Source organism: Choristoneura fumiferana, chromosome 9 (genome assembly GCF_025370935.1).
Source record: "Choristoneura fumiferana chromosome 9, NRCan_CFum_1, whole genome shotgun sequence".
Lineage (NCBI taxonomy): Eukaryota > Metazoa > Arthropoda > Insecta > Lepidoptera > Tortricidae > Choristoneura > Choristoneura fumiferana.
In genome coordinates this window covers 13,644,129-13,655,537 of record NC_133480.1, presented here as the reverse complement: position 1 = coordinate 13,655,537, position 11,409 = coordinate 13,644,129, and the positions used below count along the sequence as shown (strand labels likewise).

Sequence of the window (11,409 nt, the reverse complement as noted above, 5' to 3'; positions counted from 1 at the left end):
TATCAAATACGCTTGACTCTGTTTGTTCTCGGGTCTTGGGTGTTTAATATGTATTGAAGTATGTATCTATTACACAAGCCTTGCTATGCTTACTTTGGGACTAGGTCAATTGGTGTGTATTGTCCCGTGATATTTATTTATTTATTATTTATGAGTAGGACCAGTGAGCCTTAGCATAGCAATGTGAAGTGAACCTCATTCTGGTTACCCTAAAATAAGTCCAGCAAGTATAGCAGTGTAAATTAAAATTTAATTGTGAAATGTAAACTAGGTTCACATTCGCACGAGAACGTGAAAATGCTTACGAAGAAAAGTAGAAAATAATAAAAGGAGAAATTCAAACTTCAACCATTCTTCATCAATGTCCGTGATGATAAATAAAAGTGTGATAGTGATGAATCATTTGGTTTTGAATTTCTCAAGTCAGATTGTTTTAAGAATAAAATCCATGTCCATTCATTTTATTTTGTACCATGTTCTATATGTTTGCGCCTTTTATATTTTCATCTGTGAAAGGTGTTGCTAGTCCTAATTTTACTTAAATTTACCGCCTTTTCTGCCTACTCTATGCGACGAAAATACAACATGTTAATATGATACAGATGTGGACCCACCCTAATATTATTTATTATATACCTACCTGTGCGTGTGCGTGTAAGTTTGATTGTACTTATATGTGTGTAACTGTACGCACACGATGAGGCGTAGTATTATTGACATCAATTCCGATCGCAAAATTCCGTCTTTACTGTTTACTTTAGTCTGGCCCTTATACTACGAAGTGCGAAATGCACTTCGTATCTTTCCGTCCGTCGTCTTAGCATCAGCGGACGCTAATAGTATTTAATACGAGTGTTAGAGGGACGGTACGGTACGAACTTAAATTTTCGAATTTCGTAGCAGCCCCTCCCAGTTTTAAGGACAAATACTTCTTATAATTATATAGGTGAAAAACTTAGGTAAATGACATGTTGTTTGTAGTGCTTGTTTTCTTTAGAAAAATATGGCTCTGTCCATCGGAGACAATTTTGCCAGTGTCTAAAATGTCGTTTACGGTAAAAAAATTCTAGAAAACGAATATGAGAGTAATGGTGATGAACGATGACCTATGTAGTGCTTACGTATCCGTATTTAAACAAATTGACGTTCCAAATTCATTAAATGATTTAAGCTCCATATCAATTCTGTGCAACTAGTACATACATTTCCAAAACCAATTTTTTGGGTTCGGTTCAAATTTTCATAAAAAGTGGTAATTTTTTACTTTTAGCATGGAATGGGCATAAAGTAAATGAATTAATACGTATTTTTATATTATAAAAGTATCAAACGGCACTTCTAATAAAATAAAAGTTCAAAGGGCGAATACAAGCAAGTGTCTTTCGACTACAAATATTGACTTCGCCAAGAATCACAACACGCCTGCTTCTGACGTATTGTGCGGCAATTTTGGCTTCTACTTTATTTATATTGTCCTTTTTGCTGGTGTTATTGTAACTTTTTTGAACTGGCCGTCTACAACATAAAAGTAAGGAAAGACTCGGACATATTGTAATAGAAAACATTTACTTTATTTCTTTATCGATAAAAATTACATCATTACAGTAATAAAACCAATGAACTGTAAAATTCAATTATCGATCTATCTATCTATACTATAGATATAGATTCTATAGCACAGCCCTTGTTGCGTCCGTCTTCGAACGTAGGCCTCCTCTTCACGTTTCCACGTCTGTCTGTCCCCTGCCCCTTTCGTCCAGCTTGCTGCCGGATGTCATCCGTCCATCTCTTCAATTATCTTCTTGGTCGGACACTCTTTTGAGAGTGGTCGTGGTTGCGCAGACGAGGTACACGGAGAGATGTTCGGTGGACAGCCCTCTTAGCAATGTGCTTCCATTTCTGCCGGTTAGACGCGTTGCGAGTACACTGGACCATGGTGGACTCAGTACCTTTTTTAATCAGGTCAGTCCAGCGAGTTGGTGATCGGCCGCGTGCCTCTTGCCTTCCACCTGCCCCTGAACCACCAATCTCTCCATTGAGTTCACATTCCTGGAGATGTGACCAAAGAACTTCAGTATTCGTAATTGCTCAGTCGACGAAAGCCGGTCCATAATATGAAGCTCTTTGAGGATAGAAACATTGGTGCGAAATGCCATCCACATATTTAAGAGACGCCTCCAGCACCACATCTCCAATGCATCAATTCAATTATACGTATACAAAAAAAAATACAATTATTACAACAAATTAGCGATTTTTGAATGTCGTCTTCGTCGCCCTAAAACGACGACACACCACTGCAACATTAAGGGGCTGTTTCACCATCCATTGATTAGTGTTAACTGACGGTTAAATGTGATGCCATCTCTATTTGTTTTGTTCGAATAGACGGAGACGGCATCACATTTAACCGTCAGTTAACAATCAATTGTTGTTGTTTGTTGTTGATTTTTGTTCTATATACTGTCTGTCTATTAGGGTTCAATTAACTTAACCTTACTAAGTTATAAAAAATTTAGGTTGTAAGCCCCCATCTTTCTTTTCCAAGATCAATATCTCACAGATGGCTGAACCGATTTTAATGAGACATAGCTAAGAACCATCGCAAGAAAATTCCCACGACACATAAAAACATGCAATTCATATTTTTCTTAATTAAAAACCCAAGTGAGGCTTTTAATTAAGCGTAACGCAGAATTTAGTCAAAATGCTAGCGTTAACATTGGCCCGATAATCAGGTGTTTCTTAATAAAGGCGGCGATTTTCGCTCGTTATCTCCTAAATGAGCAAATGTTATGTTGTTTTCACTGAATCCTTAACGAAGGTCATTGCGGCTTGGATCGCTATTGTTATTGCTTTCATTTGACTTTTCTCTTATAACGTTCTAGTAGGTATACGTATTAAAAACATACGCATTTCATATCTAACTTTTTCCAAAAAAAAAACTAACGCTAAACAGCAGTGTTCAATTAATTTTTCTTAACCACCCGGAGTGTGAAAGAAACAGCGTGTAGGTATATATGTAATGGGTTCCTGTAATCTATAGATAGGTATACATAAGTACATAGAACTATTATCTCTACAGCTTTTTAAAGTCTTAAACCCAGTAGTTTCCGATATAAGGTTTTTTTTGCCTATTTTCTTAAATAACTTCAAAACTGCAAATAGTTATACAAATATATAAATTTAAGATGCACACGAGTCTTTCCATTTCATGTTTCACATCACGCATTACAGCTAGGAAAAGTTTATTTTCTTAACTTTCCGATTTATCTCCAAAAGTGGCTCCCATGTTTTTTTTTATTAATTTATTTGCGTCTGGTCTGTTTTTGGGTCAATGCTTTCATGTGTGCCAATTTTAACTCGATCGGTTCCGTAGTTTCTGAGCAAATCGACTGTGACAGATTGACAAACTAGTGATCCTTTAAACTTTTAAATGTTCAAGAGCCCTAAAAATACCTCTAATGAGAACATTTCGATAATATCATATCAAAAACATGACTATGTAATTGCCCCGTGAATCATACAGTAGGTACCTGAAGTTTTAATACAAATAGCAAAATTTTCAATGAACCAGCTTTGTAAAATGTAGATTTAGCTAAAATTAGAAACTTCTTATCACCAGGGCGACAGCAGTTAACGAGTTGGCGAGCACTGCCGGCAGTTAGATACAGCTAACGGCCCAGCTAATTCACCACTCGACGCATGCTTTAGCGGGAACAAAGCCTTGAGCAGTTCTACACTCCTGCACTCCTGGTCGCTAATGGGCGTGCTCACTACATGTGCAGTGTGTAATGGTGCTCCCACATTGGCTGTTTAAATGTTCCATAACGTTGTAAAACACGATAACATTGTCTTACACTTTATAACTTTTGTTACAACGTGTTAGATGTTTTAAAAATTCCCACATTGGTATAAAAATGTTATATAACACATATCATAATATACATATACCATAATATGGTACCTACATATTATGCTAATGTTACAATTTGCTATACAGTGTTATAAAATAGCATTCTAGCACTGATAGTCTCTGAGCGAAGCAAAAAGAAAAGGTTCTGTGTACCTACTCTACATATTGTATGGTTTTTTAATGTATTTTCTGAGAGATTTATATATTTTTAAACCACATTGTTCTGTGAAGTGTCTTCACTAAAACAAGAATCACCATAATTTAACTTAATTGGCGTAATCAATTCGGACATTGTCATTACGCTGGCGGCGTGCTCCTAGGGAAGAGGGGGGAGGGGGGACCATTAAGGAGAATCGTTCTCATGTAACTGTAGGTATTGAATTTATTTCAAATTCTGCACTCATATTGGACTCCGCTCGCGCTTGAGGCTCCGTAGAATGATTATGATACTACTTTTTTACTTTTTTTTTTCAATTTGAGTAGCTTAAAAAACTTAAAAGCAATGGGTTACTTATTTGCTTTCATTTGATACCCTTATTGTTACAATACAAAACTATTTTTTTGATTCCTCCCGCCATTTTTTTTTTGAGGACGCCATATTGAAATATGTAACATTCATATCGGTCAGTATGGGAAAGTCTGAGACTATAACACATACCAAGATCTGAGGCCGTATTGCCTAACGTTTTTGACGCTCACGATCGCATTCGCAATCAAATGACAGTTTTTGTATGCGAAATCTGTCATTTGAACTGAGATATCGACGAACTGAGTACAAGTTTTTTTTTATGTATGAATGTAGTTTTTCTTGTTACTAATATATATCGATGACATGATTCCTATGAACATGGTTCGTATGTGTTATAAGTTTCTAACTTTCCCATACTGACCGATATAAATGTTACACCCTCCCTACCCTATATACCATGCCATTTCGACAGTCGTGATGATTCTTATGATACTTCATATTTAAAAACCCGTCCAGCCTTTTAGGCTGCAGAGAGGACATAGAAATAGACATACATTCCTACATACAATACACACATATATATATATATATATAGGTAAGTCAATGTCACCAAAAGATACTGTCATACAAAGAGAAGAAATCAAAAAAACGCAACTGCTTTAGAAAACTTCTAATAAAAACAACAAAGGCAAAACAAGTGTAGTTAGTGTCTAAAATTCTCTTAAGTACCCACATAAAGTTCAGCTTCGTGACAAATTATAAAAGTGTCCACAGAACCTCTAGAAGTTACCTTCCCGCATATTTAACAAACTTTAGCTGTTGTTTTGCGACAAACGTGTGAAACCTTTTTAAAATAATCATTTTTATAGCGCGACATAACACTCAATCACAAAATATTACACGAGCGTCAACGCGACATCAATATTCATTGCGTTGTGGCTGTTGTGACGTCATCGGCGGTGTTTAACCGACACATTGCATCACACATATGTTACCCTGGTACAATGAATTACGTTTACATAAAAATTAGGTATTTTTTTTATAAAAATTGCTCTAGTTGCCTCAGTCGAGAAAATAGTTTTCCGAAAAGATGTTTTTTTCATATTGGAATCAAGCTGGAATGATTCGAATTTAGCATATTTTTTGACCCTCCTCTCTTCGTGAAAATTACCTAGTGTAGTGACACAATCATCTGAATTATTTGATCGTCTTTCTTTAGTAATATATAAATGACAGATAAATTTAATTCTATATTATTTTGGCAATAGTGTATGTCTTTAAATATTTCAAGTTTAGCGGGGCTATTAAAATCGAATTACCCGTCATGCCGTCCGCCCCTTTGATGTACGAATACTTCTTTAATAACCACTGCAGTCGGTTCAAGATTTATTTTAAGTTAATCGAGATGGATTAAGTATGCTAATTAAATTTATTCTTTAAACCGTTGCGAAGCGAACTTTCTTGATAGTTTTCTTAAGAAGTCAATTCAAGTTTGCCAGAATTCGAGAAATTTCATTGAGTTCTTAATTTAAACTTCATAGATAGCCAGCTCTTTCGCTGAGCTGAATGAGGTTCTTTTAAATTTTTGTAATAAGGTTTAAAACAAGGCTGCTGTTTCGTTTATTTTCAACCGACATCAAAAATGATGAGGTTCTCAATGTATGTTTTTTTAATAATAGCAAGGCAGATTATGCAATATTACATTATTACATTGGACGTCAATAGTAGATTGATAACCAAGGGTGGAAAGTGACCCATTTCACCAAGCCAATAGTTCGAGGGGAAATGGGTATTTCACCCGAGTTACACACTCTACCTTTTATTTCGACTGTGAGGAAAGTAAAATACTACAAAAATAGGAATAATAGTAAATTGAATTTACATATATCCAACCTCCAACGGTACCTTTTCGACTGGCCACTTGCCACTGCCAACTATAAAAAAAAACCGAGTTGGTCACGACCAAGGAGCTTATATACAAAACTGGCGGTTAAACGCCGAACGAAGAAGTTTGACCTTTATTACTTATTTATATATTCCATCTGTTTCTTTCACATTTCACGAATGACTTCCATCTCTTTCTTAACCTAACTAAAGAATGAGATGAAATATGTTCGTGACGTAATAAAGATCAAATTTCTTGTTTCTAACGGATGTTCGGCGTTCAACCTCCAGTGTTGTATATAAGCTCCTTGGTCACGACGTGCATCAAGATGGCCAAGCCGAAACGTGATAAAAAAGTTTCATTGACGTGACTCAATTATCTCCGACTCCATGGCTAATCGAAATATAAAAAAAAAAACTTTCCTCCCTAGAGATGAAAACGGACCCATGAAAATTAAACTTTCCGATCAGGAGAGATGAAATAGTTATTTTCACACCTCTCCTTCAGAAAAGTAACTTTTCCTCCCTGACGAGAGGGAGCAAAGTGCAACTTTTCTGTTCAGGGCTTTTCTAAGTGTTTTATTGCAAATTCCATTTTTTGAAGTTGATAATTGTAAAGCCACGCCATTTTCTATGCTGGTTGATCTTTAATAATATTAAGATTTTTTTTAACTTTAACTTAGGCTAATTTTGCGGGAAATCAGCATAGTCCCCGCGGATAAACGAATTCTTCACAGATGAAGTCGCGGGCAACAGCTAGGTAGTGCATAATTATTTTTTACTTTTTAGTTGTCTTTTTGGCGGCGTTTTTTTTGTCGGCGTTATTTTCGGGCGTTTTTTTATTTTTATGTTTAACTAGATTAAGATGCAAACAGCATGATACTCACTCAAACGTATGGCTGCGTCTCTCTTTGGTCGCAAATCGAACAATAAAACCGAAAAATAAAAAATAAAAAAATTCCACCCTAGAGATGAAAACGCAATTTTCCACCCGGCATCTACCCATGAAAATCAAACTTTCCGAACAGGAGAGATGAAAAATATATAAGTATATCAAGAGTGAATCGTGCGAGGAAAGACGTAGGTATCAAACGAAAGGGCTTTTTGTGAATCTCTTAAATTAATATTTTTACTTTTACTGTAAAAAGTTAATAATAGTACTAATTGAAGTATGTAGCTCCCATTTTTTCACAAAAAACTGTCAGATTTTTTATATTAAATGCTTGACTATCTCTACAACTTTGCAAGGAATCTTTTTTTATCCATTTTCTAATCTTTATTGACACACAATAACCCTTAATTAACTGATTATAAAAGCACAACCTTAATCACGTATTACCATAGTCTCCATTATATCACCATAGCTCCCTATATATCATCGCATCATCATATTTTGCGGCCGGCAACACTAATTTGCTTAAAAGGGAACCCCTGGGATGTTTGCTAATAAAGTTCTATTATACGTGTATTTACAATTATGGCATATAATTGACACTGTTCGTTTTTTTGGGAACACGGGCCCCCTACGACGGATGAATTGTCTATTATTATTATTATTTTAATTAGTAAAATACCTTTATAATTTAATAGCAACACGCCCGGGTCCAAGGGTCAAAAGGTCTTCTTTCAAAGGCATTGCACAAACATTTTTCAGCTCCGTTTCCCAAAAACTACGAGTATTTTACTACGCGTCCCATACCCCGTCCCGACTTACTAAACACAAAAATAAAAATATTTCTTTATAATATTAGTGGTACACAACATACAATCTATACGACTAAATCTAGATAATAATCGCTTTTGCTACCTAAAGCATAATATTTTTTAATAAAAAATTTAAATAATTCCTAATAGATAAATGTTACTACTCGATCTCGGAATTTATGGAGGATGGTTTGTAATAGTGACCTCTCACGTCACGCACGCGCACGACGCATTATTTGCTACAAGGGGAAAAATGTTTCTGATCTCAAGTGATATTTGATGTTCCTTTATTAAGTTAAGTTATTGTAGGATTCATTAATTAATATAGGTACAGAAATTAGATATTGTAAAAGAAAAGATTTTTAAATAGTAAATAGATAATAACAATTATAACAACAAATGCTATACCCTACCAGGGTTCATGTTAACTTTAAGAGCTTATGTTACATGTATGCAATATATTATTATTATTATTTAGAAGCCTATAGAGGTGTCCCACTGCTGGGCAAAGGCCTCCCCCCATGTCCTCCACTCTACCCGTTCTTGGGCGATCTCTGACCAGCTGCGAAGAAAGGCGTCCAGATCATCCCGCCATCGACGCCTGGGTCTGCCACGCCGCCGAAGTCCGCAATATATAAATAAATTAAATAATTAAAGACTGTATGCGTTAAAATCGGGGCATGAATGATCTGGTGTTACTTATTTAATGGTAATTTGCAAGCAGCGCTTTTTTTTAAGCAATAAGTGGCACTGAAACTACATAATAAAAATATAGGTAATCATAATATAAAGTTTTATGTTTATATACGAGTATAACTGTGCCTTAATTATTTTGTACAACGTCTTCTGACGGTCTTTACTAGATTTTTAAGGAAAAAATATATATTTTTTTTATTGGACAATCCACTTTATAGCTCACTACATTGTCTTTTCACAATATCTAACATTTTTCAAATTGACTTCAGATTGAGGTATTGTAGTTTGGAAGTGTTTTAACTTTGGTGAATTTGCCTTTTGACAGAAAAATGCCTCCCATATAGAAATTACTTTGGTGCTTGGATTAGAAAGTTTTCCCGATTCCTCCAAGTAGAAAATAGTTAAATCATTTTTTTTTGGAAAGATAAATATCTTAACCCTTAATTGGGCATGGCGAAAGTATTGAATTTAGGGTATTACAAAGATATGTATATTTTTTTATGCAGGTAGAAGATAAAAACACCATACTTAGTTTTTATATTTTTTTTTATTTTTATATAAAAAATTAACGTGGGAATTATACGCCTTCAGGCCATTATAAGTCTCTGGTTTCCATCTACTAGATTTTTTAAATAATTATTTTATTTACATTTATGTGAAATTGACACTGCCTTTAGGTCAGGCATATTTAAGTGGAACTTTTTAAAACATGGAGCACCATATAAAGTGACCTGGCATATACCGCTGATCTTTAGCTTGCGTGCTGCAAAAACGGCATCTTCTATATTTTCCAAGTTGCGGCATATGCATTCCCACATTTGAAACGCGTATTTCCTTTGGAACTGTTGATAAACTTTTTTTATTTTTGAAAATAGGTGCTTGTTGTTCCCGACTGCTGAAATTATCGATCAAGGCAGGACCTAAGCGTAAATGAGAATCTCAATGTATAATTCTGCATCTCAAACGGCCTGTAACAAAATAAACACTAGAATTAATAATATATACATTACAATATATATCTAATGTTCTATTTTTGTATTAATGTAAAATTTAATACCTCATATATATGAGTTTATAACTGCAGCCTCAAGCAAAAACCATAACTGTTGATGCCAGTTTTTCCTCAACATTTTGCCTAAAGGATCCATATTATACGCAGGCTCTCTGTAGGTTCCTTGTAATGCTTCATCAGGTCTTGACAGTAGGCCAGTGGTGACTCTCGGACAGGCTTAGGGGGAATACCCTTAAAGCTATATATATTTATACCAATTAAAATATCATTATGCTCAGGCATATTATATTTTAATTGCTATAAATGCAGTTAGTTTTACTTGACATGATTGAATAAATATCATGATTTTTATTATAATCAAGTTAGTAATACTAAACACTTAGTTAGAAACACTGGCATTTTCTTGGACGCTTTGTCTTGTACTGCTTCTAATTGACACAAATCGATGGACGGCTCACCTGAAATAAGATTTGAGTGTAAACAAAAAAGGAATCAAACTGTAATATATTGAAAATTTTAAAAAATATACTCACAAAATAAAATGTTATCTTCGGTATATCCGCATTTTTAATTTGATCTTATTTCGCGTTGATCCAATCATTATTGTCCATCATAAAGCTGTTATCGGACTGCTCGCTCTCTGAGGAGCTCATGAGCATACTGAGAGCTGTATCCATATGATCGCTTCTAGAGAAGTCGAGAGCTTTTTTGATCTGCAAGAATAAAATAACAACATGTATGGATAAATGTGATTTATTAAAGGTCTGAAGTATTATATTTCCCACACGGTGAAAACTACCATCCTTATGCGGTCACAAGTACAATATTTCCCACAACTTTTAAAGGTCCGAAAATCACTGAAATACTACCGTAATCACTAAAATATAATTACGTGTATGTAATACAACTCAAAATCTATCGAATACAACTATTCAATAAAACTTACCGTATTTTTTCGCGACATGGTGATTTTTTTTAAAATATTCCGTACGTATTCAGCTTTATTTTGTTGACACCAACTGACGTTTTTGACTTTGACATGTGTCAAACATGACATGTTTGCGTTTCGTTTCCCGATTTTATTTTGGGCACAGACAAATCAATACAGTTTTTATATTTGACACTAAGAGGGATATAGCTACCTTCTGAGCGATAACAGCATCGCAAAATATAGGTGGGAAATATACTCCTTATGCCCAATTAAGGGTTAATAATTTGCTAAATAATTTTCGCCGATACATTAGTAAACCCATTTATTTTACATACTTAACTTTTTGTCGTTGTTGTGGTCACAATTTTAACGTAACCGAACCAAATATTTTTGGTAATTCATGTTCAATAGGTTCGATTAGGTTAATACAGCGTCAAGGCGCGGCGCGAAGCGCCTCAACTGAGTGAAATAGGAGCTCTGCGAAGCGGAATTCCGTCGACCGTGTCACGTGATAGTTCATAAATAGGATATTCGATACTCTGTACTTCGATATTTATATCTTTCGATGTCACTTTTGTAGATAAATAAATATATTTTCGATATATTGGACGTAGGTTATCTAACCATTCGACAATATAACATTTTGTTATTTTCAATTTTCGATATTCAAAACATGTAACCGGAGATCGAGGTGCCTCAGAATGAAGCTTTGGAGACGCAGCTGCAGCTTTTATACTCTAAAAGACACGAGTTGCTTCACCCCTCTACTAATTGGCGGAACCCCTCAAGATCACGTA

General features: G+C 34.9%; 1 protein-coding gene and 1 long non-coding RNA gene across 3 annotated transcripts in view; both read right to left on the bottom strand.

Annotated features, from left to right (window-relative positions):
* Window positions 1–11,409, bottom strand: part of LOC141431356 (uncharacterized protein CG3556) — a 306,784-nt gene that overhangs the window by 113,415 nt on the left and 181,960 nt on the right. The gene's annotated exons all lie outside the window — the stretch shown is intronic.
* Window positions 9,198–11,016, bottom strand: LOC141430844 (uncharacterized). The gene is made up of 4 exons (XR_012451666.1): window positions 10,628–11,016; window positions 10,215–10,394; window positions 9,727–10,139; window positions 9,198–9,637 (listed from the first exon to the last, which is right to left on the bottom strand). It is a non-coding gene; the product is annotated as an uncharacterized lncRNA (long non-coding RNA).